The 27,063-nt window shown below is 42.1% G+C and overlaps 1 protein-coding gene across 2 annotated transcripts in view; it reads right to left on the reverse strand.

Moving 5' to 3' along the window:
* The window catches only part of LOC140354994 (1-phosphatidylinositol 4,5-bisphosphate phosphodiesterase beta-4-like), a 131,349-nt gene that overhangs the window by 86,443 nt on the left and 17,843 nt on the right, over positions 1 to 27,063 (reverse strand). For both annotated transcript variants that reach the window (XM_072440122.1, XM_072440123.1), the window contains exon 2: positions 8,786 to 8,840. The gene's annotated coding sequence lies outside the window, so the exon portion shown is untranslated. The remainder of the gene's footprint in view (positions 1 to 8,785; positions 8,841 to 27,063) is intronic.

Below are 27,063 nucleotides of genomic sequence, written 5' to 3' on the forward strand. Positions count from 1 at the left end.
AATAAATTAAACAAACAAAGGAATCATTAAAAGAAGACATGATGCATTTGATCAAAAGATATGTTTAATACCATAATGTGGGCCCCAAACAAACACAGTGTGCTTTTAAAGTTGGAATTTAATATTTGTTTTTGTATTTTTTCTATCAAGTTTAAGTTCACATTTAAAAAGGCCCTGGAGTTTTAATGGAGATCTGTTAATGGAGCTTTTAACCATACCATGTTTCCCTTCTCATTGAACCATTAAAAGTTGTATTTAGAGTGATTTGTGCATATTTGAGTCATCTTCGTTCTCCCGTGGACACTTCTTCAGTCCAGGTCTTCACCGTGACACGCCCGCTGACATTTACACTCTCCATTTTCTTAAGCGGCGAAAATAAGTCTTCTTTAACATTTGAAACAGGACAGAAATTGAACAAAGCTGTGCCATATGTTGCAAAAAAGTATCGAACGCGCAAAACTAAATATATTGCAACTGGTCCTCGTCCGGTGCTTTTAAATGTTGAAAAAGTCTGATTTTATGTAGATTTTTTAAAATTGATTTAGTCTCGGTTAAGTTTTTATTTTGACAGAGTCTGACTAGTAAATTAAGGCATGTACATTTTTGCTATGATATAATAATTTAAAAAAAAAAAATAAAGAATGAAAATAAGTAATTCTAAATATATTCTGTGAAAAAGTACTGTACATTCATTGATCGCACTGACTTCAATATTTCCATAATAAACAGCCAAACCGCACACCACAATAACTGAACAGCCTAACATATTGGAATCTTTGGCAGTGACTCACGGTGTTGGGAAGGAACTGAACACACGTATTCAGATTAACTGTACCGCAGAGTACAGTCACTCATTCACTATACAGTCACTCTCCTCAAATCAGAAAACATTATGAAAAATATAAAACTCAGCTCATGTGCCTTTTTCTTGTGATAGAATTAGAATAAGAAATGATAAAATTGTGTTCTCTTGACCTATAAATAAATGCGTCTTTCCTGAGTTGTGCTATAATCTAATGCAACTCAATGTGAAAGTATCCAGAACACAGAATATAGACACAATACGTAACAAAATACATGTTCAGTATTCTGTAACTACATACATTTTCAAAGTGTTCTTCCCCACACTGGTCAGGTCATAGCAATACTTCACAGTTTTTAAAGCTTTTTGACAGTTTATGTCCCGTTTAGTTGACAAATTGATCAGCGGGGAACATCTTTAGTCAAACAAAGGGTCTTTAGTCAAACAAAAATGCCTTTAGTTGATAAAGCCGTGCCGTTTTATCCACGTAACCATCCAAAAAGAAGAAATACAGGTGAAAGGAATGCAGGATGTAACGTGTGCAGTGGAGAATCAAAGCCTCGCAGCAGGAGGAGGAAGAGGAGGAGGAGGAAGAGGAGGAAGAGGAGGAGGAAAAAGTATGGAATTCCTCCTGTTGCCCAAATAAGTCCTTATTAAAAGAGAATTGGTGTGCCCCGCTGAGCTGCCGATAAGGAGCCAGCTGGAGTGGAAATAGAACATGTCCATATAGAGCTGGAGAGCGCGGGAGCAGCCAGGGGCAAGGGGTTAACCGCTTCCCCAGAATGTGCTCCTCTTCTCTGGGCCCCGGAGCCCGGAGGATGCTCCGACTCACCGCCCGCCGCTATTCCCCACGACTAAACTTGTTCGAGAGCAGCGTGTTTACCTACGTCTGATAAGACTAATGAGCCGACAGATGGAGTTTTACTGTGAGGGAGTCAATTAAATGTCTTCTTTTATGGTTTTAAACGATTTTTTGGACAGCTTAGCATTGAAATTTCACACGTGTAGCTTAAAACAATGTAGATTTATGAAAAATTATAGTTCGGACAGGTTGTTCTGCTGTTGTAGTAGTGAAATGAGACTGAAAACAATAACTGTCGGCGATCAATGTTTATAGATTTACTTCTTCGTTCTCTTTTTCAGGGAATTTGTTTGTTGCAGCGGAAATAAAAGTCTTCTCGTTCTGTCCAGCGCTCAGTGAAGGATCGTTCTTTTTAAAAACATAGAGGAGCAGCACTTTTGGGACTGAGGGCACAAAGTATTCTCATGTCTGGGGAAAGTGATGACCTGCTGCTTTAAAAGTATATATTCAATTGTCTTTACTCGAGTACATTTAGTCTATTCATTTTAAAATGCTACTCTAAATATTGTAGTAAACGTTTTAATTAGTTTTCTCACTGCAAAGGCTCATTTATGCACTACATTCCAAGCACGGGTCAAGCAAGGATTTATAATGGCTTTAAAACAGCACAGGGGCCCTCCAGATCTCTACATAATTATGATGTCACAATATGGGACATTTGAACCCGAGTATATTTCTGAGGCTCAGAGGGAGACGACCTCGTGAAAAGGGTTAAAGTGCCTATGACAGGTTTTTACGATGTTCTAATTTTGACTTTATTTGGTGTTTTTATACCTGTTATACATATACATTATAGTTTTACACCAATCGAGCAGGTATTTGTGGAGAAAGTTTATTAATCTGTTGAAAATGACAGGAAGTGACATCACACCAGGGACTCTCATTCCAGTCAAAGTTTGTGCAGAATTTACACTGAAACTACTTTTTTGAAATTCTAAACATACTTACAAAATAAAATCACTCTCATTTACTTTCAAATTAAAATAATTATGACATTAGTTTGCTGAGTGATGTCATCAATTACAAACAGGAAGTGAAATTATAAACCTTAAAAAATGCTATTCCGGGATAACATTTTCATAATTTTTAGCAACATTTTAAATCAACTTAACTAATGAGTCGTCCAGAGGCACTTTAATGAAACAAGTGTGAATGAAGCTAAATACAACCCCAGGCTATGCTTTTTGACACGGGAACAACAAAAAACATGGTTAAAATAGAGAAAAGGTCCATTTTACTTGCGTAGTATTATTTTCCTTAACAGACGCCCCCGCAACCCCCCTGCGTCCCCCCCGTGGTCACCCAAGTCCAGCGACTGACAGGAAATGAGAGGAGACCCAGCGTCAGACACACACACACACAAAAAAAACCTCTCTTGACAAACAGCTCTCACAGATGTGCTTTGTGCGGACACCGGCGGTCACCATGGCAACGCCGCAGGCCGCTAATAGCCTGGAGCGCGGCCGGCCAGAGCCAAACGGTCTCAAACGCGCACACAAACACGCGCGCACACGCACATGAAGTATGTTTACAGCGGCGGGCTCTGAATGGGATCCCGTGGTGTATTTTTAGAGCCTGGTTTGAGCCGAGCGTCGCCTCCGGCAGAAGCAGCAGCTCACGACACAGAGAGCGCACTGACCAAAGGACACGGAGATCCATCTATTCTATACTTATTTTACTCTCTTTTATTTTTCTTGGACCGGCCTTCACTCTGCAATGTTCAAATCTGGGCTCAAAATGGTTGTGTTTAGCTGTGCGTTTGACTGAAAGGATTTTATCTATGCATTTCTCTCTCATTTTTATTGATTATTCGTGTTTGTAATTGTATATATTGCGATTTGGATGCATTGTTTCGTGTTGCGTGAAGCGCTTTGAATTATTTGTGTACAAATTGTAACCTAAAAATACATTTCAATTGCCGTTCAACTAAAAAAAGGCATAGAAAGTATTTGTAAATCAAAATCAAAAACAAAAAAAGTAAATATAAGCCTCTATATTTGACCTTACTCAACATATTTGGACCGTTATATGGTTGATAATGTATTTAAAAGGTCTCAATGTACAATAGAAATTATATTTGCTGATTAGTCGACTTTTTATCCTGATCAGACCTGGTTTAGACCTGGTTTAGACCTGGTTTAGACCTGGTTTAGACCTGGTTTAGACCTGGTTTGGACCTGGTTTAAATCTGGTTTAGTCCTGGTTTAGACCTGGTTTAGTCCTGGTTTAGACCTGGTTTAGTCCTGGTTTAGACCTGGTTTAGTCCTGGTTTAGTCCTGGTTTAGTCCTGGTTTAAACCTGGTTCAGCCTGATGGTAATGCAGTCCTAGACCTTTGTATATAATCCTGAGGTCTCAGTTTAGTCTTGGTCTAGTCCAGTGGTTCTCAAACTGTGGTACCTGTAACTCGGGGGGTACGTGAGCTCTTTCAGGTGGTACACGGATAAAGTCTGCAGTTCAAACATTTGCTGAAAATAAAGTCGATTGAATCCACATGTTTGTCCTGGTTTAGCACGAGTGAAGCAACTGTGTAGTTTTGACCTATCATAGTCCTCATTTGAGACATCTCTGAGACATAGTTTAGACCTATCATAGTCCTCATTTGAGACATCTTTGAGACATAGTTTAGACCTATCATAGTCCTCATTTGAGACATCTCTGAGACATAGTTTAGACCTATCATAGTCCTCATTTGAGACATCTCTGAGACATAGTTTAGACCTATCATAGTCCTCATTTGAGACATCTTTGAGACATAGTTTAGACCTATCATAGTCCTCATTTGAGACATCTTTGAGACATAGTTTAGACCTATCATAGTCCTCATTTGAGACATCTATAGTTTAGACCTATCATAGTCCTCATTTGAGACATCTTTGAGACATAGTTTAGACCTATCATAGTCCTCATTTGAGACATCTCTGAGACATAGTTTAGACCTATCATAGTCCTCATTTGAGACATCTCTGAGACATAGTTTAGACCTATCATAGTCCTCATTTGAGACATCTCTGAGACATAGTTTAGACCTATCATAGTCCTCATTTGAGACATCTCTGAGACATAGTTTAGACCTATCATAGTCCTCATTTGAGACATCTTTGAGACATAGTTTAGACCTATCATAGTCCTCATTTGAGACATCTCTGAGACATAGTTTAGACCTATCATAGTCCTCATTTGAGACATCTTTGAGACATAGTTTAGACCTATCATAGTCCTCATTTGAGACATCTCTGAGACATAGTTTAGACCTATCATAGTCCTCATTTGAGACATCTCTGAGACATAGTTTAGACCTATCATAGTCCTCATTTGAGACATCTTTGAGACATAGTTTAGACCTATCATAGTCCTCATTTGAGACATCTCTGAGACATAGTTTAGACCTATCATAGTCCTCATTTGAGACATCTTTGAGACATAGTTTAGACCTATCATAGTCCTCATTTGAGACATCTTTGAGACATAGTTTAGACCTATCATAGTCCCTGTTTCACATCGATTTTAGAGCTGGTGGTCCACATATTTTCGTAGGTGGTACTCAGTGAAACGTTTGAGAACCAGTCATAGTCTATAGATGTAGAGGTGTGTATGTCCTTGCAAACCACACACACACAGACACACAGACACACACACACACACACACAGACACACACACACACACACACAGACACACACAGACACACACACTCACACACACACACACACAGACACACACACACACACACACAGACACACACACACACACACAGACACACAGACACACACACACACACACACACTCACACACACACACACACACACACAGACACACACACAGACACACACACACACAGACACACACACACACACACACACTCACACACACACACACACACACAGACACACACACACACACAGACAGACACACAGACACACAGACACACAGACACACACACACACACACTCACACACACACACACACACACACAGACACACAGACACACACACACACAGACACACACAGACACACACACACACACACACAGACACACACAGACACACACACACAGACACACACACACACACACACACACAGACACACACACACACACACACATACACAGACACACACACACACACAGACACACACACACAGAGACACACACACACACACAGACACACACAGACACACACACACAGACACACACACAGACACACACACACAGAGACACACACACACAGACACACACACACAGACACACACACACAGACACACACACACACACACAGACACACACACAGACACACACACACACACACACACACAGACACACACACAGACACACACACACACACACACAGGATTACGGGGCCACAGAAAATCTCCAGAGCACGAGCGCTGTGTAGTCTGGAATCATAAATTAGTGCATATCTAATTTTGCAGCTGTGGTACAATCAGGACAAACATATTTTTTCAGATTTATTCAACCCGATTTAGTCTTGGAATATAAACTGTTTTCCCGATGAAAATTATATCTTTACACTGTTTATAAGTGCAGAGTAAAGTCCGACGTGCAAAACGGCTAACTCTGATGATAACGAGCTAAAAGACACATTTTGGTTTCTCTTTCTGAAGAATAAACTCTAACAAACATCGATATTTGTAACAAGATTTAAACTGAGCACTACTTGAGGCCAAACAACAGAACATGAGCAAGACAGAACAAAACAGACAAAAAGGTTTAGGGCATATCACAATTCACACGTCACGATACGATATTTCACGATACATCCAATACTGATGACAATAAAAAAATTTCCCTGACTTTGCCATTTCACAAAATTGCAACAAAGTATTATTTCTGTTTTGATGAGTTATTAAATAGGTCACAGATATAGAAGCTTTCTGAAATCTGGTCTTGGCAAGATTGGCCTAAACCCACTTTAATCTGCATGCTGTCATAAAAATATCACCATACCAGTATTCTAACGCCCCTGCTGTGTACCCTTTAGTCTGAAGTCTGTCAAGTTAGTCCAGATCAGACAGGGCTCGGATCAGACAGGGTTCCAAATCAGGCAATGGTAAGTCTCAGCAAACGCCTAGCTCACTGTTAGCATCGCTACTTCCTGTCCATTTCTATCTCGATGGGGATTTAGTCAAGCTGTGCCAAAATGAACACGTACTGCACCATCACGGACAGCGAGGTGCAAGTGGACATCACTGACAACATGTTTTAGACTTTACAATGGCAAATACTCAAGTGTTTATAGATATAGGTCTGTTTTACACTACGCCAAGGCAAGTTTTGAGGCATAATAAACATTACAATAATGCCACAAACTGAATTGATGTAGATACAAACACAATCAGTGAGTCTTTGCTTAAATCTTTGCTTGAATCTTTAATATGTTGTTTATTTTTTGGCTACTTTATGTTTCAATAAAAGTTAGCATTAGCGTTGAGAAACGGTAAGCTAGCTAGCGCGTGGCTGTGCACAGAGCCTGTTACTAACATTTTTATTCTAGTTCTAACACGTTGTATATCTCATTATCTTCATTACACTTTGATTCCGTTTCCATGTTCACGGGTTCAGCTCACGAGCAGACACGAGTCCCAATCAAACGCCCCAGAATCCCACAGCAGTTAGCCGGATGAATCGTATTATTACACCATTCATCTTTTGTATTCTATTATGCGGCTCTAATAACCACAAACATCGCCGTAACATGTGCACCACTTTCAATGAATCAGAATGGAAACGCTGGGCTTTTACGGCGAGATGACATAAACGTGATTGAATTATGTTGACGAATGGTCGTTGGCGTTGGGCAGCAGCAGCACGTCCTCTCCACGAGCGGACTTGTCTCCAAACGTAATTACACAATCGGCAGCTCAAATCTGCCCCATTACAGAACAAACACGGGGTTTCATTACGGGGCCGTGTGCGCCGAGGCTCCAGAGTGCCTAATATCGGCTTCATCCGATCAACGAACAGATTGAATCCGTTTGTGTCGGACTGCTGCTGGGAAACGCCATCTAAAGCGACTGAATTGAGCCCGATTCGGGCTTTAAAACGTGTCTAGCTTCCTTGTGGTATAACTTAACAACGACATATTACGCTTTCTGAGGATTATTAGTATCAAACTGGTCTGAAACCGCTTGATAATAGGGACACGGTTCATTCTTGATCAAAGCTCTTTACAGTGGTATTTCATTGTAACGAGCAGCAAATTGTTGTTGAAAAATAGCTACGTGACATTGTATTTGTGTATGATGCAGTGGGCGGAGATAGGGGGTAGGTGTAAACGGCAATTTTCTGAGCACTCGAGCCTCAAATGTGAGACAAATGCAGGATTATTAATTAACATAGAACCAAAAAACAACTCTAATGATGAGGGAACGCTGTCATAATGTGTCACAAAAGTTGATTTTACATAATATGTCCGCTTCAGAATAATGTCTTGGCAAGATGTAACTTTTCTAGAATGTCCAACAGTTTAGCGTTAAACTTATCCCTAGGTTATAATTCAACTACAGGTGTTTTTATTGCTCAGAGACATGTTTAAATGTCTAAATGGGACTATTTAACTGATTTGTTTATCACTAGTCTTGTCTTGCTTGTTTTTGTTGTTTTATGTTTTTGTTTAATTTAGTTAAGCTTTAGTTTAAATTAAAACTTTTTTTTTAAGGCCAAACAACTTCTCCCATAAGTTTCCAACCGTCCATCAATAAAATTACGTAGTGTCCCTTTAAGCAAAAATGTGTCCACCCATGGCGTTCAGAATGAGAGGCTAGGACCGTTGCCGTAGCGATCATAATTTCAAACCAAAATACCAGCGATGCTTGAAATGGTTTCATGCAACAGGAAGTGGAAAACCATGAACATTCAACACCAGAAGAGGGCGCTAGGACTGCAAAAAAACAACAACAGTTCTTGTCGCTAACATCGCTAACGTCGCTAACGTTGCTAATGGTCTCGTTAAGGCTCATTTAAGAACCACTTGCGGTAGGAACAAAGATGCCTGAACTATAATTCATCAATGGATCGGTTAAACGGACGGTTTAAAGTTCAAAAACCGTAAAACAAGCCTTTTGTGCAATAAACAAGATGAGTAAAGTAGAAGAGAGGATACTTACAGGAGCTGAGGATATCTGAGGGGGAGGGGTCTCAGGAGGACAGCTCTTGACTGCTCTGGAAACAGAATAAAATACAAAAAAGCGCTTGATTTGATAGATTGTATAGATTGTGGTGATTGGGTGTCGCACAGAGATCGGATGCAGAATTTGTCGTCGCACGAGTCTGGCATTTAGCGGCAAACGTCTCCTTTTCGTGGATTGCATCGACTTGACAAATCCGCAGTTTCGTGAGACGCGGCGTTCTCTTCTACCTCCAGCTCGACTGTCCTTCTCTGACAGAAAGCGAAAGTGCAGCCGCCGTCCCTCCAGGTGACGCTGGGCGAGTTTCGAACACCCCGTGACTCGGCCTTTTCATTCATCGCATACAGTAAGAATCGCAGGCCGACGGTGCCTTCGGGGGAAAACGATAAGGCGGCGCTCCGATGACAACGGCTGTAACGCAACTCCTCGCTCTTCCTGTTTGACCAGGGCAGGACTGTAATCTCTCCAGTGGTTTTAGAGCTCTTTTTCTCGTAAGAAGGACAAAGCGTTCATTAGAGAGGGCTGGGAACGAGCTGGTAAGTCACACGGTAATACGGTAGTCACTTTTAGTTGCACTTCTTCGCTTTTTAAGCACTTTATTTGATGCTTTTAAAAAAAAATTCCCGAACCTTTTTTTGTTAATCGTATCTCAGTTGTGTTTAGTCACTTTCAATCGTGTTTTTGCAGCTTACAGTTGTGTTTTGTCACTTAAGTCAAGTCGCTTTTAGTCATGTTTTGTCGTTTCTTGCCGCGTTTTTTGCCCTTTTATTGATTGGTGAGAATGTATTATTTACAGTTTCTATCTGCTTTTTGCTGTCTTGTTTTTCATCTAGTCACACTTTTCTGGCACTTTTGTACGCTTTTTGACGCTTCGTTAATTATGGCTTTTCTCGCTGAGCCGCAACACATTTCAGCCTGTTGGGGATCAAACAGCACCAGGGCAAGGTACAGGTCAGATCTGTGAGAGGCGAGAGGCATTTGAGCGATAAAAAGACAGTTTAGTGTCACATTATGTCAAGAAACTGCATTTATAGGTTTGACACTGCATACGAGGAGCCTAGAATCAAATAGATTTTATGGCTTGAAACTATGATTATTCCACACAACAGCTGTAGCGTGAAATATTTAGGGCGGGGCAGAGACATTCAGCAAATAACTGGGATCAGGAATTGGATCGACGGTGCGACGTGCAACGCCTTAAACCGCTGCACCACCAGCGAGCACTGCAACTTCAAATAACAGTTAAAATATTTAGTTGTAGTAGTACAATGAGTCGTTTTATTCATTTTATTCATTTTATTTTCAATTATTTTTAATTTATTTCATTTATTTTATCATAGGCTCGGGTAAACAAAACGAGCTACAGTACTCAATATTTCCAACTCATATATATACTTGTACCTTAAGTAGTCCTGTACTCTGTAGGAATCCAAGCATAAAAATATTGCATATATATATGTAATATATATATACATATAGAATAAAAAGCAGTATACTGTACTGGGTTCAAGTACTGGTATAAAACGAGTAAAAAAGGCACTTGTTTTTTGACCCTTTTGATTAAGTAGTTAAGAAGTAGAAATTGGTCTTAAGTTGAAATAAACAACATGAAAAACATAATCCTTCTCTGAGAGCGCCGAAGGACATTTCCTGATTGGACGTCTTTCTGTCCTCGCCTTGTCATCACAACGCTCGGCGACCGCACAATCTTTTATACAACTGTGGAGCAGGATAAACTCCCACAGATAAAACCAGGAGGACCAAAGCCAAACCGGCTCGTTATTTACTTTAGGATTATCTGGCCTTATAAACGTAGGGTTTTGTACAAAGCTCCGTGAAACTTGTTCCATTTTAAAAGAGGGATTTGTCAAATAACTGGATGTTCAAGGATTAAATAAAAGTGACGTATTGTGTAAAGAAAGAGAATCCTTTTGTTCTTTAATGTCTCGTAATTGTGTAAAAAAAAATTATGTCCTACTGTATTTTACTTGTCAATGTCAATGCGTTTTCACCTGGTTAAATAAAGGTTAATAAAGGTTAATAAAGTTCATAAATGTTAATAAGGTTAATAAGGGTTAACGTTTTGGTTTTTCACATTATTTTTCCTCCTTGATTCTCCTTTATATAGTTTCTGTCTTAAAAATGTTAATAAAGGTTAACGTTTTGTTTTTTACATTATTTTACCTGCTTGATTCCCCTTTATATAGTTTCTGTCTTAAAAAGGTTAATAAAGGTTAATAAAGGTTAGTAAAGGTTAACATTTTGGGGTTTTTTACATTATTTTACCTGCTTGATTCTCCTTTATATAGTTTCTGTCTTAAAAAGGTTAATAAAGGTTAATAAATGTTAATAAAGGTTAATAAAGGATAAAGTTTATTTGTTTTTTTTACATTATTTTACCTGCTTGATTCCCCTTTATATAGTTTCTGCCTTAAACATCGTTTGATGCCACCTTAAAACCGATCCGTTTGACATTCCGCCGTGCAAATATCTGGAAAGGTTGAGAGTATTTTTAAAAGGCGGCTATTTCAAGAGACATCCAGCGGCACCGTATAATTCCTGTGATTGAGCCGCAGGTACAGGACCTGGTAATCCCGCCCCCGGCTGCTCGGGGATTTACAGGCCGTAAACAGCAAACTGTAAAAAACCGGGAGAAAGCTACAACGTCCCGGGCGCAGTGAAAAACGAAACATCTTCACATGCCGCTGGACGTTTATTTTTGTGAACGTTCAGCGTCATATTTTTAGTCAACACTTTTTTCACCTCATTAGCCAGTTCAAAAAGACAAATTGGACGCACTGAGGACAAACCGGTGGACAGTGGACAAAGATAATCGCCACTTGTCGTATACTGCCCAGTGGCTGTGTCACTGGACAAAAATCATCGGTGACGCTGTTCTCATCAGGGGCCAATTCCCGTCAGTGGAGCACATCTGCCTCGTTAATGAAGGGATCGTCTTTCTATTCACCACCTCAGCCACGCTCCGGCTCTAATCGCATTAAAGGGACAACAACCAGTCCCTGAGCAGATCTGCCACCAGCGTAAACTATTATTACTGTTATTGTACTATAATCAATGATATACTACAATGGACATGTGTTTAGAGCAGCCGGGGTCTGATGTAAACCTTCTATGCCATTCATTTTAATATGTCAGCTATATCATTTTGTCGTTTGTGATCTGCGCAGAAAATGTCACGTTTCTTTATTATTATTATTGTTGTAGTATTATTATTAGGCCCGAGCGCCACAAGCTGGCGAGAGGCCTATTAATCTCGTAAGGCCGTGCGAAGCACGGCTGCGAAAGTGCGCACATAGTGCGCACGAAATCGACCGCGAAGCGCTCGCCCACTTCCAAACACTCACTAACGCACTCCTTCACTCACGCACGCCCCGTGCATACTAATTAGTAGTAGGAAAATGGAACATTACCGTTGTAAACGGGCGAAGCCCGTGCAAAAGTGCGCACTAAACGAGCACTTTACATTGGGATGACGACCTCGTCATCCCCATATAAAGCACTCATTTGCGCTAAGTAGCTCACGAATACGTTCCCCATCTCTTGCATGTTCCGTGCATATAAGCATGTAATGCAAAAATTGAACATTATTACTGTATAGAGGGCCAAAAACACAAAGTGGGCGGAGCCCACTCAAAATTAACGAAAGTACCCGTCAGTGACCAGGGACCCACACCATGAGGTAGGAAAGCGCGAGCGCTTTCCGAAAATGTATAGTTTATGATATTTGAAAAATGGGAAACATTGTTTTCGAATCAGAATATTATTCTTTCTTTCTTCTTTCTTTCTTTCTTTCTTCTCGGGACCAACCCCCCTATTTTTCACCCACTGAACATTGACGAAAAGTCACAAAAATTTGCACACCTCTAAAAATCGTGCCTCTCTACATTCTGGCTATTTCCCTTTTCTAAAATAAAAAAAATTGGCGCGTCAGCGCCCCCAAATGTACCAAAAATGCATTGAGAGATGGGAAATGACCCAAAAAAAATCTGATCGTAGAATCATGAAATTTGGCGCAGAGGTAGATGGTGACAAGAGAAGTAAAAAATATTATTACGGCAACGCCGTCCGCCCAACCAAATGTCGGCCATATTGCTTCAAAAATGGCTAAACATGACTTCGGAGTTTTTCCAAACGTCGTACTTTTACGAACTTCTCCCAGGGCGTTGGCCCTAAAAAGCTGAAATTTGGTGAAAATGCTACTGAGGAGTGGGACATCAAAAGTTATTCAAATTACATTGATACCTCTCACGGTCTCTAGCTAAGAAATCTCCCAAATTTAACATTTCTGCCGTTTGCGCAGATAAAGTCCGAATTGCGTCAAATTAGAATCAGTTGTTAAACTCTTTGCCCTAAACCTACTTGAAGTGAAATAAATTAATTTGGAGCCACAGCGCTCCCTACAGATTTTATATGGAGGTTAAATGTTTAGTTTTGCGAAATTTTATGAAATTTGACACACAACTCAATTTTAGCCCCATCAAAAAAGTCAATGAGACCCATGTCATAATTGTTACGTCGTTGCCGTAACGATGACCGAAACCTTCCATGTTATTCCAATGGGGAAATCGCCAGAACATGTTTACACTTTAGACTTTCACGAACTGAAATTTGGTGAGACTCATCTTCAGGGGTAAAAGTTATCCACATTTTTATTCAAAGAGTCACGGTGTCTGTACGGCAAAGCCGCACATTTTGCCAAGAATTCAAAATAAAATTGCTTTTTGATTGTAAAACAAAGGGGAGAAGATGTGACAGCGTCACAGATTCAGCAGTAGGCGTAATAAAAAGACAATTGGGGCGTGGCGGCGGCGTGGCGAGGGCCGATCATTGCCGCTTGCGGCTATATTTATTATTATTATTATTACACATTTTTGCAATATGTTAAAATTTGCAGTATGTTAAAAAAAAAAAAGTCACCTGATTGCTGTATTAAAGATGGTATAGACGATTTTTTTCAGCACATTTTGTATCATATTTCCTCGTGGCGTGGATAAATCATTTGTCCTGCCATGTATCAATCATAAAACGCACCTATCGCTCACATGCAGCCGCGTGCGGTTTGTCCCCACGTGTCCGCGTGCCTAAGCGCATGGATCTATCATAATATAGTTCCCTCAGTGTACGGGGCAAAATGAAGACGAAGAAAGACAGTTTGAGCTGACGCAGAAGTGGACAGAAATCTACGGGAGACGAGAGATGCGATGCGCTCCGTTACGCTAATAAACGAACGCACGTGTGTGTTGTATCGGTCCACACGAGGGAGTGACGCATGTGCACTTCCACCTGCGTTCTCAAATCGCCGAAAAATCGTCCATACCGCCTTTAAGGCTTGATGAACTGAAATAAATGTCATCTAAATGTCGTTAGTGCTATGCTAATTCCGGCACTAATCACGAGTCACGACGTCATTAAACAAAAAAAACTATACTAAGGCTTGATATATTAAAATAAAAGTCATTGTGAAAGGTTTCTCGCTATTATTTTTACGTTATTGTCCAGTTAAATCAAGAAATATTAATGACGTGGTTGTTAGTGCTATGCTAATTTCTGCGCTAATCACAAGTCACGACGTCAATAAACATGTTTGCTAACGAGGCTCTGGTGTCAATAATAATTTCAATAATACAAACTAATAAAAACTAACAATAATAATAAAGAAACGTGACATTTCCTGCGCAGATTAATTTCTAAGATTATTATTATTAAATATTTTCTTTACATAGGTCAGTTTGTTTTATGTACGTTTCTGTATGTTAAAAAAATATATATATATATATATATATATATATATATATATATATATATTAAGGCTTGATATACTAAAATAGAAGTAATTGTAAAAGGTTACCCGCTATTATTTTGGCGTTAGTGTCCAGTTAAATTCAAGAATGACGTGGTCGTTGGTTCTACGCTAATTTCTGAGCTAATCACGAGTCACGACGTCTATAAACATGTTTGCTAACGAGGCTCTGGTGTTAAGTCGGGTGTCAACTGCACGATTTAGGCCGACTGCGATGAATGATTACCGATCGTGGGGAAATTCCTGCGTCATGGCTCGTAAGTGTGGGTCATAGTCTCACAGTGAGGAGAAGGATCACACTAAAAGACTGCAGTGATTGACAAAGCCTGATATTCTGTAATCATGGCCGCAGAGTGACACCTCTCGCGTCAACGATCAATCTCTGTCAAACATGTGATCAACTGTAAACACAAATCCGCTGCAAAGTAGACTTAGCTGTAAACTGGACCTATTTCTGCATTTCTCTTCCATTTAGAAACTTTAACAAACGCAAAGACGCAGCTAGCATGTAGCACTAGCCTCAGCGAACCCAAACAACTAAAGTGACGTCGCCACATGGAGCAGAGAGCCTGACATACGTTCAAACTATGACCGTATAACTGACCACATCTTACGATTTTAATAATTGTCCTTTTAGTTACATTTTAGTAATTAACAATTATTGTGGACACCATTCCAAGAAGTTGTTAAAAAGTGATAGCATTTTACAGCAGTCGAGAAGTATACTATAGAAGTATATAGAAGTAAAAAATAAAAGCAAAAAGACTAGGCTTGAGCGATATTGGCAAAAATCAATATCTCGATATTTTTGGTGTATCCTGACGATCAGTCCCACAGAAACGTGTTAAAAATGTCTAGAAAAATGTTAAATGTCTGTCAAATTAATCACAAAATTAGCTCTTCCTATAGCATTTTTTTAACTATTTTTTAAAAAAATTTAAAACTTTACGTTTTGATATATTTCCCACCTAAGCATGTCACTACAGACCCTTAATTTTTACATTTTAGTTAATGGTCGACACTAGGCATAAACAGTTTTTTGAGTACTAATGTCAGTAACTGGTCATCGCGTCTTGACAATTCCTGATCTGATCTCAGAAGTTCGTCATGTCCTGAGGTGAGAAACTTTTATGGAGGCACATTTAAAAATAGTGGTGAGCGGTTCTACTCGGAAAGAAAAGCCCTGGAGACGTGGCTCGGTGAACTCTCTGTAAGTGGAACCACGGACATGGAACGGCACTCTCTTTTGCCCCGGTGAAATTGAAAAGCGCGGTAAAGACAAAAAGAGAGGAGGGGTCCCGGGAGAGGCTGGAAGAGTCAAGATGGAGGTGAGGGAGAGAGAAGGAGAGAGAAAGAGTGTGTGAGAGAGAGAGAGAGAGAGAGAGAGAGAGGGAAAGGCAGAGAGAAAGAGTGTGAGAGAGGAGAGAGAGGGAAAGGCAGAGAGAAATAGTGTGAGAGAGAGAGAGAGGAGAGAGAGGGGAAGAGAGAGAGAAAGAGTGTGAGAGAGAGAGAGAGGAGAGAGAGGGGAAGGGAGAGAGAAAGAGTGTGAGAGAGAGAGAGAGAGAGAGAGAGAGAGAGAGGGGAAGGGAGAGAGAAAGAGTGCGAGGGAGAGAAAGAGTGTGAGAGAGAGAGAAGGAGAGAGAGGGGAAGGGAGAGAGAAAGAGTGTGTGAGAGAGAGAGAGAGAGAGAGAGAGAGAGAGACGTTTCATTTCTTTATCTGTGAGACTGTCAAGATCAAACTCCCCTGGGCTGAGCAGAGATCAACCAAGAGAACGAACAAGGAAATGGTGTCGAATAAATTACACTCAAAGGTCTGTCAAAGTTACTATACTGACTTTTGATTTATTATGTGGAAAATGAACTATAATCGTTCAAGTGCTCATTGTGAGAGCTTTGTTAAAGGTTATTCTGTAACAAATCGATTTAAACTGCTTAAAATAAAATGGAAAATAAGTTAGGGTCATTTGTCCCTACATTCTGAGTGACGAATAAGACTCGGGCGGGCGAGTGGAGCGCCACAGATGCCACAGATTCTTCCTGATGGATCGGAGACAGTGCGTGTGGCTGGGGAAGAATGTTGTGGATTGTGGACTTCACGGAAGCCCCCCCTCACCATCACAGAATTCCTCATCACCACTGTAGACTCCCTCCTCTTCCTCTGCACCATCACCCAAGGCCAAGCTGCAAGAGGAGATGATGGTGCAGTTCTACACGGCCATCATTGAGTCCATCCTCACCTCCTCCATCACCTCCTCCATCACCGTGTGGTACGCTGGAGCCACAGCCAGGGACAAACAGAGACTACAGCGCCCTCTGCTGAGAAGGTGATCGGCTGCAGACTTCCATCTCTGCAGGAGCTGTACGTTTCAAATTGTTTTGCTTTAATGCGTGCTCTTTTTTATTTTAGAAATGTTGTTTTATTATTGCTCATCGTTGTATGTTGCATTGAATCACCAAAGCAAGTTCCTATGTTTGTGAATTTTGTTCATTGACAATGGCAATAAACCTTTTCTGATTCTGATTGATGAGTACAAGCACCCGGCATTGAGCTGAACCCAGTGCTTGTCAAATAAATATATATGTATTTCAAACCTACTTTGGAAAGAGTCACTGGAGGTAATATTACAGGATTTCTTTGACATTTTCAAGGGAGGTTGGAGTCATGAGTGGCAAGCGCTCTCGCCTCACAGCAAGAAGGTCGTGGGTTCGGTCCAGGTCTTTCTGTGTGGAGTTTGCATGTTCCTCTCTGTGTCTGGGTGGGTTTCCTCCATTGTGTGCAATATTTCATAAAATAAGTCATTGTATTTAAAAATGTGTTATTGAGACCAGCCACAGCCCTTTTAAGTTTAATGAGCTTTTATTATCTATTAGTATCTGGGTATTGATTCATTAATAACCATGCTTCCGATATCGAGAGCAGAGAACAGGGAGAATGGTGGCAGCTCGTCTATCAAATGAGGTCCGGGTTTTTCACTGGAGCTCGGTCCGTCTCCTTTCAGAGCGCCAGATAATTAGCAGATTACATTAGCGCCGATGCTCCAGGAAGTAGACGGAGCCACCATCACAGGGACGGGGCCTGTGCCAGTGATGACAGGAAGCCATTTACTGCGGCTAATGCACACGAGCCATTATGCGGCATCATTTGGGCCTATTACCACAACAAGAGATCAGCTTTGTTCTCTGGAACTTTCAAGCTGGAGATGGAAAGGCCAGAAACGAATCAGTGCTAAAGCTAATATTGAGACTAGATTCAGACATGTATTGCGGCAGATTTTATTATTGTAATGTATCAAATCTGTGCTGTGAAATTTACTTTATAATACAACAAAGTTTCCTCATCAAAAACATAGTTGTATTTAGATTAATTCACGCTTGTTTCATTAATACTGTCTACGAGGTGTTCTTCACTCTATACAGTCTAGAGTCCCGGATGCGAGTTCTCAGTGTGTTCCCCCTCATCACCCTCCGGGACGCCCACGAGTCTGAGATCGTTTCTGCCGGATCTCGACTCAAGAATCTTGCACTTCGTAGCCTCGTTATCGGATTTCACCTCCCGCAAATCATCCGTATACATGCGTTCGCGGTGACGGGGACTTCCCCATAGCGGCCATTTTGAAAGGGGCACGCGATATTTTTTTAATTTTTTTTGTTTTTTAATTCAACTGTTTTTGACTTTTTCGGCTGGATTTGAGCGTTTTTCGTTGTTCGTTGTGTTGTTGTGACGTGAGCTAGCTCCGAGCGAGCCCACCAGCCCCCCCCGCGCCCTCCGGCCGCGCTAAAGTACGGCGTGTCGTCGGTACACGTTTATATACACGTTTATATGAAAGAGGAACTTCACGAACGATCGGGACACGCACTGGAATCGCTTTAAATTAACTTGTTTTGACTTTATTCGGCTGGATTGAGTGTTTTCGTCGTGTCGTTGCGATGTGTCTTGGCTCTGAGTCCCCCGGCTCCGCCCCCGCCCCCCGGCTCCGGCCCCGCCCCCCGGCTCCGGCCCCGCCCCCCGGCTCCGGCCGGCGCCGTACCGCGTTTACACAAAGGAGGAACTCATGAAACTGCGGAGAACAGTCGTCTTACCCGGAGATCGTCACGTTATCCCGTCGCAATACTGACCTAACCTAATACTGATGTGCAATTCTGTCGTATGTGCAATTGCTGTTGGAATTCATGTGCAATTCATGTGCAATTACTGTGAAATTCATGTGCAATCTATGTGCCGTCGTGACACATATTCATGTGCAATTACTGTCGGGATCACATGCAATGGTATTTATTTATTTATTTATTTGTCTATTTGTTGTTTATAGGAGATCTTCTACTGAAAGTGTTTTTCAGACTTCCTATAAGTGTTCTGTTCTTCTGTATCTACCTGCGTAGCACCAATGAAATTTCCCCATGTGGGACAATAAAGGAATATCTTATCTTATCTTATATTCTAGCAACTACCATGACGTCATCCTTTTCCACGGCATAATGAGCTACAAATACTTTGATTCTTTAGACGATAACGGCAAACTAAGGTACACAACAAAGCGATCATTCCTTGGTCTGAAAACAGAGCGATGTCCAAACAGAACGCAGGTTTTTGGCATTTTGGCCTCATATATACTGGATATCGTATGTAGTAGACGTGCGGTTGTGCCCCTTTCAAAATGGCGGACTCGGTAGCTACTGTACAAGTTCCCGGATGTGCGAACGCATGTATTGTCCGAAATACGTTGTCCAGCATCAGCGGCGCGCCCGTCGTTAGCTCCCGCTTTCAGGACCACCACATCGGCGTCTACCCTGGCAAAGCGCATTTCAGAGCTCGGCGATTCTGCACCGGGAAAAGGGGCTTGTCTGAGCGTTAGCCACGTTAGCCTCATTAGCTCGTGAGAGAGTCTTGTTATTCCGCCAAGTTCACAGTCCGTTCCCTTGTTTTTCCTGCGTCTTGCTCCTCGGTTTGCGGGTGAACGGGAAATTTCGGTCCGCGACGTACCTAGAAGTCCAAGTTCATGTGAATTCAAACGTCTCCAGTTCTCCAGCCGCTGTGAAGAATCCACAAATGCCACTCACGTAAAGCACATCCTCCGCTTGTTTAACCGTACGTGATGAATGCATGTGTTATGGTTGGAGGGCTGTTTAAAGTGTCTCATGTGAAACGGCTCGAGGCCCTTGGGAACTTCCTCATTCTCTCTCCCACTCTTTGCTTCTCTCTCTCTCTTTCCTTCCCTTTCTCCCTTTCTCTCCGTGCCCTCTCCCTCTCTACTATATAATCAAAACAGAATTGTGTTTATTTCTCTGTCTGCGCGCTGTAAATGTTGTGGACTTTGGAGAGCCCTTCACAAACATAGAATCTAGAGCCACTATGGATTTCAATACAATTTATTCATTGGAGTTTACTTGAGTATCTCTTTGATAGATTTAACATGCGATAATCTCTTGGCAGTTCAGTGTTCGTGCAATTCAATTCAATTTATTTTGTAAAGCACAACAACAGTTTCCAGGAATTGTGCAGAAAACCATTCCAAGAAGTCAATGTCGTTAAAAAGTGACTTGAGTAAATGTAACAGTTCTGCCCACGTCTATTGTCCTATAACTCCAGCTGTTAGCCTTTTACAGCAGCCGAGAAGTATTTTAAAGGTCCCATAACATGCAAAATCGACTTTTCAGAGCTTTTAACCTTCTTACATTGCTATTTGTGCTTCATATATGTACCCAGAGTGTTTTTTTGATTGATTCCCGCAGTGTTTAGCTATATTACAGACTATCTCCTTTCCTCGAATCTCCAAACTGACGGGGGGTGTCTACAAGACCGCGTCATAACCACAGGCACGCGTCATCATCCCCCCTCACCCTCCCCCTCCACCCCCTCCACCCGCCTCCCCCTCCCGCCTGCCGCCTCCCGCCCCCTTCCCCCCGGCTCCGCGCTGCTCGTGTCTCCCTACAAGCCCGGAGTTTTTCTGCTTCGATTTACGACGAAACACGGTTCAAAGAGGCCCAAAACTTCATTAATGATATCGCACTCTTTACTATTATCACAATGGTGAAGGTTTATGTGGCAGTTGATGCAGCAACCGGGAAAATAAACGGAGAGAAGTTCTATCCGATACCGAAAAACCAGGAAATAAGAGCGCGATGGACATAAGACTTTTATATATATATATATATATATATATATATATATATATATATATATATATGTATATATATATATATATATATATATGTATATATATATATATATATATATATATATATATATATATATATATATATATATATATATATATATATAGATCTATATATATCTGTTCTGCGCAGCACGCTGTAGAATAAACACCAGATTTATTTAGGCTCAAAGTAGTGTTGATCTGAAGTTCTATCGTTTCTCACTCACTCGCGCGGCAGGAGCGGCGCATCGCGGAGCAGACAGCTGTGGGGCTACGTCACGGGTGGGCGGGGCACACACACTCTGAGACTACGTCACGGGTTGGGCGGGGGAGCCAGATCGCTCTTCACAAGGGTGGGGGCGAATATCAAACCAAGCCGTCTGCATTTCCGGGTTGGTGAGGGGGTCCAAGGTCTGGGTGATATTTCTTAACTATTATGTTAAGGGTGTTGCACAACCCTTATTATCAATTATACACTTAGGATAGACTACGAAACGTGAAAACAAGCATGTTATGGCACCTTTAATGTCAGGTTTGGAAAAAAAAAACTAAAAGCAAAAAGACTAGGCTTGAGCGATATTGGCATCAATATTAATATTTGTTGGTGCATCCTGACAATAGAACGATATTCAGATTATATTTTATGTCAATCCAACGTGTTAAAAATGTCTATAAATGCATTCATTGTGCTTTGATAATTGTTCATTTGATAATCATTTTTAAAAATGTAAATGTCTGTCAAATTAATCGCAAATTGTGCAGAAATGTTTTTGTTTTTTAATAAACTCATTATTAACTCAAAACAATGTCCAAACGCACAGACGCCCGGTCCAAACGCACAGACTCCTGGTCCAAACGCATAGACGCCCGGTCCAAACGCACAGACTCCTGGTCCAAACGCATAGACGCCCGGTCCAAACGCACAGACTCCTGGTCCAAACGCATAGACGCCCGGTCCAAACGCACAGACTCCTGGTCCAAACGCATAGACGCCCGGTCCAAACGCACAGACTCCTGGTCCAAACGCACAGACGCCCGGTCCAAACGCACAGACGCCCGACAACAGTCCAAACGCACAGACGCCCGGTCCAAACGCACAGACGCCCGACAACAGTCCAAACGCACAGACGCCCGGTCCAAACGCACAGACGCCCGACAACAGTCCAAACGCACAGACGCCCGGTCCAAACGCACAGACGCCCGACAACAGTCCAAACGCACAGACGCCCGGTCCAAACGCACAGACGCCCGACAACAGTCCAAACGCACAGACGCCCGGTCCAAACGCACAGACGCCCGACAACAGTCCAAACGCACAGACGCCCGGTCCAAACGCACAGACGCCCGACAACAGTCCAAACGCACAGACGCCCGGTCCAAACGCACAGACGCCCGACAACAGTCCAAACGCACAGACGCCCGGTCCAAACGCACAGACGCCCGACAACAGTCCAAACGCACAGACGCCCGGTCCAAACGCACAGACGCCCGACAACAGTCCAAACGCACAGACGCCCGGTCCAAACGCACAGACGCCCGACAACAGTCCAAACGCACAGACGCCCGACAACAGTCCAAACGCACAGACGCCCGGTCCAAACGCAGAGACGCCCGACAACAGTCCAAACGCACAGACGCCCGGTCCAAACGCACAGACGCCCGACCACAGTCCAAACGCACAGACGCCCGGTCCAAACGCACAGACGCCCGACAACAGTCCAAACGCACAGACGCCCGACAACAGTCCAAACGCACAGACGCCCGGTCCAAACGCAGAGACGCCCGACAACAGTCCAAACGCACAGACGCCCGACCACAGTCCAAACGCACAAACGCCCGACCACAGTCCAAACGCACAGACGCCCGACAACAGTCCAAACGCACAGACGCCCGGTCCAAACGCAGAGACGCCCGACAACAGTCCAAACGCACAGACGCCCGACCACAGTCCAAACGCACAGACGCCCGACCACAGTCCAAACGCAGAGACGCCCGACCACAGTCCAAACGCACAGACGCCCGACCACAGTCCAAAAGCAGAGACGCCCGACCACAGTCGAAACGCACAGACGCCCGGTCCAAACGCAGAGACGCCCGACCACGGTCCAAACGCACAGACGCCCGATCCAAACGCAGAGACGCCCGACCACGGTCCAAACGCACAGACGCCCGGTCCAAACGCACAGACGCCCGACCACAGTCCAAACGCACAGACGCCCGGTCCAAACGCACAGACGCCCGGTCCAAACGCACAGACGCCCGGTCCAAACGCACAGACGCCCGGTCCAAACGCACAGACGCCCGACCACAGTCCAAACGCACAGACGCCCGACCACAGTCCAAACGCACAGACGCCCGACAACAGTCCAAACGCACAGACGCCCGACAACAGTCCAAACGCACAGACGCCCGGTCCAAACGCAGAGACGCCCGACAACAGTCCAAACGCACAGACGCCCGGTCCAAACGCAGAGACGCCCGACAACAGTCCAAACGCACAGACGCCCGACCACAGTCCAAACGCACAGACGCCCGACCACAGTCGAAACGCACAGACGCCCGGTCCAAACGCAGAGACGCCCGACCACGCCCGATCCAAACGCACAGACGCCCGACCACAGTCCAAACGCACAGACGCCCGGTCCAAACGCACAGACGCCCGGTCCAAACGCACAGATGCCCGGTCCAAACGCACAGACGCCCGGTCCAAACGCACAGACGCCCGGTCCAAACGCACAGACGCCCGGGCACGGTCCAAACGCACCGAGAGAAAGGGACAAGAGCGAGAGGACGGAGAAGAGAAAGAAACAGTGAAGAAAGAGAGGCGAGAGGGGGAAGAAAGAGAAGGAAAGAGAAAGCAGAAGTGCAGAGAAAAGGAGATATAGAGAGCGATGGAAGAGATAGAGGAGAAAATGGAGGAAGAGGCCACATTCCTGTGTGTCGGGTCATCTGATCTCAGCACAGTCATGTGTCGTGGTCGTGCCGGGGCCTCGGCCGCTCGCTCCTGGCTCTTCTCCCCGTCCGAAGACGAGTTACGTTTAGACAGATTTATTTTTATAGTTTATGGCCGCACAATATGTCGCAATCAAATCGAAATCTAATGTCAATGTTTGGATAATAGAACAAAATGCACTGTTTTTATAGAAAGACTGTTGTTCTTTGTTCTTGTATCAGTTCATGTTTCACTTTTCTCTAAAACGTTGAGTTGTCCTACTTTGTAAATGTATTTTGCAAATCTAAACTCAATTACACAACATTATTTTACCAACATTGGCAGCTTGGCTTTTGAAACTAGGCGGCTCAACTCGGGTCAGGAGGTTCATGCCATGGTCAGTGATTGGTATCATTTCAAGTTAAATAAGACTGTAAGGTTTGTCTGCTGACACAAAAACACAGTGGCAGAAAGTACAACAGTAAAAGTCTAAAACCTTGACAGAATAAGTGGCAGATTAGAGTTGGAATGAATAAAATGATAAAAAGCTAGAATCAGAAGTATTTGGGTTAGGAGGAGGTGGAGGAGCAGAAAATAAACAATGAAACAATAACAGGCGGCTCTGTATTTCCTATTTCTAAGTGCATAAGTGAGTATTTACATATTTACAATGTTGGTTCACCTTATTTATATCAATAACAATGTTTATAACGCGCTTTCAAATGTTAGCGAGCAACAATCGAACAGATACTCAAAATCCCTTCCCAAAGTCAGTCAGTTCTTCAGTGGTTCAGAGGAATGTTTGCGTGGAACAGAAATAGTATTTTAAAGGATGAATAGTCAATATGAAAAACAAATGCCAAAACTGGCATTTGTTACTGAAAGTCCCTATGACGGGCTCTCATCTTTCTCTAAATATGACGTATTTATCATAGTTTTGCATTTTGTGAAGAAACAAACAAAACCTTTAATTTATTTTTAATAGAATCCCTCTGTGATGTCATCAATATGCGTGCCATTGACAACAAAGAGACAGTCTACACTTAACCGACACTCTTTTGTGACAGTTTAAACAATAATTCAACAAAATAAAGCTATTTGTGTGTCAAATCATAACGTTGTGTAATTTATATAGTTCTTGTTTACAGTCTGGTTGCTAGGTGACAGTTGTGGAATTACTTATGTCTTATTTGCTGCCCATGTTCAACCAGGAAGTGACTTTATAAACTTTAAGAAAACTGTCAAACTGGGAACAAATACCCCAAATGTTAATCTGAAATATGAAATATGATTGTGTTCACTGTGCTTTAGTGAAATGTGAAGTTTAACCTGTCATATAGACTTTAAATCAACTTAACATAGATCATTTTTCTTCATTAGGTGTTGAGTTTGAGTCCAAGGATTAAAATAATACAAATGACCAGTGAAATTAGGAAATGGATTCAGTCACTTCTGATTAAAAAAAAAAAAAAAAAAATCAAAACCACTTCATATTTTATTTTAAAAAAGGCCGTGGCTGCAGAGCCGCGGCTCTGTAGACACTCCCAATTACAAAATGCTACTTTTAGGTCAAAGACATTTTCACCTCAAACTTGTCGTACCGTCTTTATTAAACATACATCTTGTACCACTGTAATCCTGTTTGAACAGTGCAAAGCTAAACTGGAAGGTCATGTTTGTGTAAATACTCTTTGAATGACTCTGTGAAATGATCTTATTGTTGAATGTGTTTTGTTTTCACTGTATTATTTATTCCTGTCAATCAAGGAACAGCAGATGGAAATTAGCTACAATCTAGTGCGGAAAAGCTTTGTTTTTTTAAAAACTTAAAGTGCCCATGACAGGTCGGATGACTCATTGTAACTTAAATGCAGTTAAAATAAATATATTTAGGATTTTTCTGAAATAAAAAAAAAATGTTATCAGAGAAAAGTACCCAGCAAACACTGGGCCAAAACTCATCTAATGTAAAAAATAATAATAATTTGACAAATAAAAATAAATGAGAGCGACTTTATTTCGTTGAATTAATGTTTAGAGAGTCAAAAAAGTAGTTTATTTGGTGTAAATTCTGCATAAACTTTGTCTGGAATGAGACTTCCTGTCATTTTCTGCAGCTTTGTAAACGTGTTCTCTACAAATACCTGCTCGATTGGTGTAAAACTATAATTTGAATGTACAACAGGTATAAATACACCAAATAAAGTCACAATTGTTAAAAAAACGTAAAAACCTGTCATACGTCACTTTAACGTTTTCCCTTAAAATAAAGACTAAACTAAACTCATTGTAAAAGTGTTCACGAATTATTATCAAACGAGTAACTAGTTGCAATACTAGTTTTAGTATCGACAACCCCTGCGGAATACCTTTACTTTTTAGTACATTTTTAAACAGGCACTTCAACGCTTTTAAATACCATACGTGATACTTTTACTCGAGTACATTTTGTCCACACATCTTGACACATCTTCCGCCACATAAATCATCAGATACTGCGCCCGAACGGCTCATTCTCCTTCAACTCCCTCTCCACTTTGTACTCGAGTAAATATCGTATCGTAGTAGATATCGTTCCGTTATGACACGAGGCGGCGGCGTCTTTAAAACCCGCCAAACCGAGCCAAACAGGAGCTGATCCGAAAGTTAAATACCGGCGCGTATCCGGCTCCTTCTCTCAAATATTGACTGTGGGCTGAACGTGCGCGTGAAGGTGCAGATTATGACTCCCGCCGCCACCGAAGCTTAAGCGCTAACACGTCTCTGCCGCCGGGTGTAATAATAGCCGCGCCGATCGCGTTTGCGTTCTGGAGCGAAGGTCGGCGGTTTAATTGAAAGTGCAAATTACGGCGTTCACGTGGAGCCCGGTGGGTCGGCGCGCGCGGCCGGCTCGGGTGCGTCGAGCGCCGGTGGAGCGGAGGTAGAATAGCTTTGCCGGCGTGTATTTTTAGACTCACTTGTGTAGTATTTTTTTGCAGGGGCGATAACGTCTAGGAATACAAATATAAATGAAGTTATTCTCCGTCTTGACTAGTGTTGTAAACGGTCATTTGAATACAGATGAGTGTCTCGAAACAAAATGTGGCTTAAAGTGATGTACAATTGGCGCAATATATATATTTGCCGTTTTCTAGGGCTGCGATTAATTATTTTATTTGATTACTCTATAGTTTTGATAATTGTGATCTGGACTATACAGACTCAAACACACAAATGTCAAAAAATACAACTATCTTTAATACACTTTATTCGTAAATGTTCTCAATCTGGCCAAATTAAGACTTTTATTTTAATACTGTATTCAAACCGTCTCAATGTACAATAGAGTTAACTGCTGATGAGTGCATTT

This window comes from Eucyclogobius newberryi, unplaced genomic scaffold (genome assembly GCF_026437365.1).
Source record: "Eucyclogobius newberryi isolate DKJ021-1_F unplaced genomic scaffold, fEucNew1.0.hap1 SCAF_1, whole genome shotgun sequence".
In the NCBI taxonomy this organism is placed as follows: Eukaryota; Metazoa; Chordata; class Actinopteri; order Gobiiformes; family Gobiidae; genus Eucyclogobius; species Eucyclogobius newberryi.